The 7,936-nt window shown below is 40.1% G+C and overlaps 1 pseudogene; it reads left to right on the plus strand.

Annotated features, from left to right (window-relative positions):
* The first annotated feature begins 3,170 nt into the window (after positions 1 to 3,170).
* Positions 3,171 to 7,529, plus strand: LOC147997947 (uncharacterized; annotated as a pseudogene).
* Positions 7,530 to 7,936: the final 407 nt, after the last annotated feature.

A 7,936-nucleotide genomic window follows, 5' to 3' on the forward strand; every position in this document is an offset into this window, starting at 1 on the left:
CGTACAATGAGCAAAGTCAGAGAAAACCAATGATATCCTGTTGCCAATGTAGTCACACAATGTTTGTTAGTAATTGAGATTAGGCCCCTCCAGTTTTTCATATGACCTATTGAATCCAAAGTACCTCCAGGTCAATTACAGCAATGATTGGTCATAAACACAGGACCTAGACATTCCCACAGGTCTGTCCAGACTTCTTAAAACCCACAAGAGAACTCACACACTACTACTCTTATTCCCAGACTGATTCAGGCCACAGGCTATGATTTACTTCTGTAGGAATCAAAATAGCCTGTGCACCTATCTCTCTCCTATCTGAACGTCACATTCTAGGTTTAAGGTGTAATCAAGAAAATGATTTTGACTATTAGGACACCATGGAGTTGTAGCTGATTATGATGTGAGGTAATATTGGCTTAACAGATATCTCAACAAAGTCAACAAAGAACTTGACATGTGCCTAATTGTCTTTTTATAAATTTTTTATTAAATGTATTTCTTTACTTACATTTCAAATGTTATTTCCCTTCCCAGTTTCCTGTCCGTAAATGTCCATTGTCTCCCCTCCCCCTGCCCCATATTGTTATTTCCCCCATACATCCACCTTGCTGCTACCCATCTACTCCCCTTCACTTAGGGTTCAATGTTGGAGGTACCAAGGACTCCCCCTTCCACTGGTGCCCCAACAAGCCTTTTCTTCTCTACCTGCGGAGTTGGAACCCTGGGTCAGTCCATGTATAGGCTTTCAGTAGTGGCTTAGTCCCTTTAAGATCTGGTTGGTTGGATTGTTGTTTTTAATGGGGTGCCAAGCTCCTTCAACTTTTTCAATACTTCCTCTAATTACCCCACAGAGTGTCCTTTTCTAAGTTCAGTGGTTTGCTGTGACCATTGACCTCTGTATCTGACATGGTCTGGATGTGTCTCACAGGAGAGATCTATACCCCATCTCTTTCAGCATGCATTTTTTAATCTCATCAATCTTATGTAGTTTGGGTGACTATATATATGTGGGCTACATGTGGGCCAAAATCTGAATGGCCATTCCTTGTGTCACTGCTCTACATTTTGCATCTATATCCCCTCCTATGATTATTTTTCCCCTTTTAAGAATAAGTGGGAGCATCCACATTTTTGTCATGCTTCGTCTTGACCTTGTTTTGGTCTGTGGACTGCATCTTGGATAAGTCAAGCTTTGTGCTAATATTCACATATCAATGAGTGCATACAAAGTGTGTTTTTTCTGTGATTGAGTTACCTCACTCAAGATGATATTTTTCATGCATCCCGTTTGACTCTGAATTTCATTAAGTCACTGTTTTTGATAGCTAAGTAATACTCAATTGTGTACCACATTTTCTGTATCCATTCCTCTGTTGAAGGGCATCTTGGTTTGTTCCAGCTTCTGGCTATTATAAATTAGGCTGCTATAAGCTTAGTGGAGCATGTGTCTTTGTTGTATGTTGGAGCATCTTTTGGATATATGACCAAGATAGGTATAGCTGGGTCCTCAGGTAGTGGAATGTCCAATTTTCTGATGAACCTCCAGACTGACTTCCAGATTGGTTGTACCTGTTTACAATCCCACCAAAAATGGAGGAATATTCCTCTTCCTCCGCATCTTTACCAGCATCTACTGTCAACTGAGTTTTTTATCTTAGCCATTCTGCCTGGTGTGAGGTGGAATTTCAGGGTTGTTTTGACTTGCATTTTCCTGACGACTAAGGATGTTGAATATTTCTTTAATGCTTTCACAGCATCTAATGAAATGATCATGTGGTTTTTAATCTTTGAGTTTGTTTATATAGTTGATTGCATTGATGGATTTTCGTATATTAAACCATCCCTGCATCACTTGCCTGAAGCCTACTTGACCATGATGGATGATCGTTTTGATGTATTCTTGCATTTGGTTTGCAAGAAACTTATTGAGTATATTTGGGTCAATATTCATAAGGGAAATTGTTCTCAAGTTCTCTTTCTTTGTTGGGTGTTTGTGCGGTTTCAGTATAAAAATAATTGTGGTTTCACAGAAGGAATTCTGCAGGGCTCTGTCTATTTCTATTTTGTGGAATAATTTGGAAAGGTATGAGGTCTTCTATAATGGTCTGGTAGATTTCTGCACTGAACCCATCTGAACCAGGGCTCTTTTTGGTTGAAAGACTTTTATAACTGCTTGTATATCTTTAGGAGTTATACAGTAGTTTAGGTGGTTTATTTGTTCCTGATTTAACTTTGGTACCTGTTATCTCTTTAGAAAATTAACCATTTCATTCAGATTTTGCAGTTTTGTTGAATAGAGGCTCTTGTACTAGAATTTGATGATTTTTTTAAAAAATTCTTCAGTTTCTGTTGTTATGTTTGCCTTTTTACTTCTGATTTTGTTAATTTGGACATACTCTCTGTGTCCTCTGGTTAGTCTAGCTAAGTGTTATCTATATTGGTAATTATTCCAAAGAACCAGCTCCTGGATTTGTTGATTCTTTGTATAGTCCTTTTCATTTCTACTTGGTTGATTTCCCCCCAGAGTTTGATTACTTCCTTCCTTCAATTCCTTCTGGATGTAGAGGGCCGCTTTAACATTCACCACCACAAGATGGCGCTGGCTTCCACTGCGCCCCACGTGGAACGCCAGGATAGCTTCTCCCATTAAAAGATGGCACTGGCCTCCGCCGCGCCAGCCGACTTCCTTTCAGGAAGTTAACTGTGTGGGCATGTGCAAGAGTGCCTTTGTGCCAGGTCTTTGCCCACTCCAGGGCATGCCTAATGAGATCATGGGTAAGCGACCAATCAGGTGTAGATGTGCCGCGCTGGGGTGTATATAAGCCGTGCCATGCAGGCGCACAGGGCTCTCTCCTTAAGATTTCAATAAAAGTTTTTGCTAGAGCAAGGACTCTTATGTCCCCGCGTGTTTTCTTGCCGGTGAGAGGTCACGCGTGGGACATTTGGTGCCATGTACCCGGGACAAACGCCTCATCATCGCCAGTGCCAAGGGGGGCCTCCATTCACAGAAAGGGTCCAGAAACTGTAGGAATTGAGGTAAGCTCCGAGAGACATGATAATTTCCGAATTGTTTGGTCTTGACCTATTGTATCTTTCTTCTTCTGCTCAGGGTGCTGTTGAGGCCTCTATTACATGGTAGTCTGAGGCCGGGAATGTTAGGAATTTGGCATATGGTTAAGGATTGTTTAGGTAAAGACATTTTTCGTCCTATAATAGCGGAAGGCCAAGAGGCCCTGGACGAAATTCAGGAAAGCATGTCAGAAACGGAGCGTACTGAAAGGTTGCAATGAAAAAATGGTACTGATCGATCTCAAGCACCAGGCACCTCTGTGGTCTTACCACATTCAGAGGCGATAGTATGGGGAACGGACGCCCCGGGGACAGTGGCCACCTCAGCTACTGAGGGAGGGACCCCTGCTAAAAAGGAGGCCCCCTGCTAAGATTAAAATTAAATAAACAGGGAAAGGAGGAGAAAACCCCGAAAAAAAGCCTTTATCCGGTAAAGGAGTTAGAGGTCTTGGGGCTTGATAGTTCAGAAACAGACGAGCTTGGCTCCTCTGAGGAAGAGGATTTAGAAGATGAGGCAGCTCACTATGAAGAAGAAAGATATGGGCCTAGGTGGAGAGCCACTGTGAAGAAACTGAAAGTTATGGATCCTTTGTGGACAAGGCTGGTAATTTTGTTTATTTTTTTCTTTGTGTGGGAAGCTGTTACAGCCGTTAGGACAGGTCTGAGGGTCCCTACAGAGCAACAAGAAAGTATGTCGGAGGGAGAATAGGTCTCTAAAGAAAAAACGAAAAGAAAAGGAGATAAAAGTAACACAGTATTTGGGGAGAAAAATTTTGTCTTTGTGCTTGTAAAAGGCGTGATCAGGCTCTATAAGATTTGCAGAGTCATACTGATTAGGCTTGATAGAGGCAGACCGCCTGAAAATTTATTCAGGAGAATCAAACAAAAGGACATCTCAATGCCCACGTACAGCTTTATGGAGTTAATGTAATTGGGTTGTGAGTGTAAATACTTGGGACTGTGTTTCACTTCCATACCATTTGTGAATGTCAGTTGTGCTGCTCAGATATCTCGTAATATATCTCAGTATCTTACAGGAATTGGGTTTCAACACGTTGATGGAATAGTCCAGGAATTGAGACAATCCATCCTCCATATCGACTCCACTCCAGTGGATAGTCACCGTGAACACCGTATGGTTTTTTCCCTCTTTGTCTATTGTCTGTCCTTGGTGCACCAAGCTATCCATGTCTGTCAGTTTATGTTTGTGGTTTTTGTTTCTCATTGTTTAAATGTTTTATGTTTCATGTTCAAAAGAAAAAAATGGTAAAAACTTTATCTGCTGGTCGTTCACACCTTGATTTGGTTTTAACTTGTTTCAAAAGGGAACAAATGAATAAAAAAACAGTTTCAATCAGGCCTTTAGAGCCTTACACCTGCAGTCAGGAGTCTAGGTTAGCTGGAAAAGCTGACCAGAGGCTAAGCGTCTGCACAAGCTGATCTTAAAGGCGCCAGCAGCTTCTCAGCTTCTTTGGTACAAGAGCTGAGAGCTGTTTCTCTTAAAGAAATCCCTGACTTATTATTTGACTCAACAGGTGACAAGGTGCTTCTCTTAAAATCATAGCTAAAAAGGTAAAAATGGTCTTTGGTCTAAATATTAAAGATATGTGTAGCCACTTCAATTTGTTTCTCATTGGTTTTAAATGTGTAAATATGCTCTACTTGCCTTGGTCATAGATTGTTGGCCTTTTTAGTTATCGGATATGGTTAAAAAGGTAAAATATTGGTAACAGAAAGTTGACATAAAGCTGGTAATTTTGATGGAGTCATTTCTAGACAACATGTGGCATGAGCCAACCTAGGGAAACAGGTCTAAATTGAGATAGTATTTTTATGGAATTCTTATCCTAGAAACCAGGCTTCTAAAAGAATTCAGGACAATGTCTCTTTGTTGAGGTACTAGAGACTACGCCATCGTGCGTTCATGTATAGTAATTGGCAGTCAAACTTGATACTAGAATGTTGAAGGTCGAGTTTTGCTTTCCAAAGTTGTGGTTTGCCCTAAAGCTATCTGTATTTTAATACTAATTCCCCTGCCCCAAGGACATCTGCCTACTCATGTACTCAGAAGTCAGGTGACCTTGTGGTTGTGCTCTAGTGTTACAAAGAGAACTTAAAGATTGTGATTAAGGATTGCCAGTGTTACGCTGACTAACTCAAACTTATTTTTAATTAACAAAAAAATCAAACAGGTAGAGATTGTTACAAGATTTATGAAGGATTGATGAGGTTTTGGAACTTGTGAGAACATTACAGTCAGTTTACTTATTCCAACTGCCATTTAAAGATAGATTTAGAGGATTGATTTAGAGTTTTCATTTCGTGAGCCTGCTTATAATTTTAGACAGCCTATAGAGTGATGTCATTAAGAATGGGTAATAGCCTTATATTATGTAATTTGTTGCTTCTTCAATGTAAGAAGTTAGAACTTAAATCTTCCAATATATATGGAAATTTTTACTACAAAAATTTGCTCTCAAAATGAGCTTTAATATTTGGGGAGTAGCTGTTGCACTACTCCAGAAAAGAATATTTGAAACTAATTTCAAGCTTCTAAGGATATGTTAATTGACTAAGTACCTCACCTTACCAGAGGACTTAGGTCTTTGTTATGCACATTGGAGATAAAGCTTCAGCTGTGTTAATACAGAGTTGTGGACTAGTCATGGAAATATTTTCAAAGGAAACCTGATAAAACATATCTTATTCCAAACAACAGTTAATTGGTTATTACAAAATACTGATATTTGACCTATTACCTATACAAATTTTTCAGGCAAAATTGATATATTTACTCTTTTCATGCTTTTGTACTTCCTGTATATTTGTGCATACAACCCATAGGAAATGCGCTTACTGTATTTATAGGTGGTTCATCTAATGAAAAGGCTACATGTATGATTGGATCACTTGTTTATTCTCTTCAGTTTCTGTTGCTTCAGTACATTATTAAATTCCATGCTTTAGACACTGTTTTGAAATCAAGCTTTCAATTCATATACTGATAGCCAATGTGTGGCTTGTGCTTTACAATTGCTTTCAATTACTTAATGCTTTTTTAGAGGCAAGTTTTCTACATGAAATCAGTGAGTGATGATTTCAGTGTGAATTGTCTTACAACTTACTGTACTTTCAGTGCCCTGGCTCAGAAAACTGAACAAAACCATAGACCCAGCTCTTTGAAAATGGTAATGGAGTTAATATAAAAAGAGGAAGACTCCATTTGCTTACTTTCAATTCTCAGCCTCGCCCTGCCAGCTCAGGGATTTCTAGTAAGAGTGAAATTGGACAATATTTACAGGATTTGACATTTCTAATTAATGCTTATGTTTGGTAAATAAAGTTTGTGAGGTGCTAGAGAAATGGGTTATTGGTTAAGAGTACTAAGTACTGTTCCTTAATAGACCATTTAAGAACTCAAACTGGATTGCCTGGGCTTCTTAACAAGGGAGGAAAATGATACCAGACAGATTGTAGGCCTTACATAGGAACAATTATTCAAAAAATCTCATTCTTTATGTAACCAAAACAATAATGCTGGAGACAATAATTTGGTATACAAGTCAATTTACAAATACAAGTGCTCAATGTCCTCAATTTAATCCTCGAGGACTTACCTTAATAAATAATATCTTTACTATATCTTAATAAATAAAAAGGGGGAGTTATTCCTGTATGCTAAATAATGCTCCTTTTATTTCAATTTTAAAATTGAGATGCCAAAGTTTATGGCACCCTACAACTAGGCATACTTCTGACTAGGTGAAATATAGAGATCCACATATTGATATGATCCTGTCCAGATATTTTATATGTGGAAGAGGGAATGTTTGTGTTTTTTCTACAGAATGCTACAAGAGTGTGTCAGCTGCCTGAGTGGTTGTTGAGACTTGCTGATCCTGGTTACATGAAGATTCATCTCTCGTGGTTCGGGTCCCTGGAGTCATCCCTCTGCCCCGAGAGGGTGATGGAGATTTCCCCCTTCATCCTTTGTCATCACAGAGATTTTGTCGTTGCTGCAGTCAGTGTTATCTCTGTGTGTGTCCCGTCCCACAATGGCCCACTCTCTGACCCTCTGTGCATTGCTGCTAGCTGGAGAAGACTGGACTCCAGCCGTTGCTGCCCCTCTCATTTCCCTGGTGACTCTTGCTGCCTTAACTGGTCATTTTACAGACTGTAGCTTCACAGGAATGCCACCTGCGTAAAGCTGCTGTGGACTGGGGAACTCTGCCCTGGTTGTATAGATCTCAGAAATGGTTCCATTGTTTGCTGGTTGTTCCAGAGAAAAATGACTGATCCTGAACTGTCCTGGAAAACACCTTGACACTTTCACTGGTATTGTAGCAACCATTACTGCTGCACACATTGTGTCTGCAGTGTCTGGAGTTATCCTCCCCCAATCTATTGTTAGACAAGCACAGTGGGTAACTGGAGTAGTTACTAACAATTGGGAATTCTAAATTCTATTATAGGAGCGGCTTGACTACGGCCCTTGGTGGCTGAGGTGAACCAGATGAGGTGCCCACTACTTATCAGGAGTGGCTCTGTTTGGTGCAGCCCTATGCTGTGGATTAGTGTTCATGCTATTGTTGGTTTGCAAACTCAGATCTCAACAGAAACGTGACAAGATTGTTATCACTCAAGCACTTGTGGCCATTGTACAAGGGGCCTCCCCTGGAATTTGGTTATCTATGGTCAGGAATTAGTCGGTATCTGAGTTTTCTGCTCTTGCACTCCATGGATCTGTGGATCCATTGCACTGGGATGAGAGAGACTCTCTCTTGGTATATGAGGTCTCTGCTTTTGCACCCCATGGATCTGTGGATCCATTGCACTGGGATGAGAGACTCAATGATCCTTTGATCAG

This window comes from Rattus norvegicus, chromosome Y, assembly GCF_021556685.1.
Source record: "Rattus norvegicus strain SHRSP/BbbUtx chromosome Y, alternate assembly SHRSP_T2T, whole genome shotgun sequence".
In the NCBI taxonomy this organism is placed as follows: domain Eukaryota; kingdom Metazoa; phylum Chordata; class Mammalia; order Rodentia; family Muridae; genus Rattus; species Rattus norvegicus.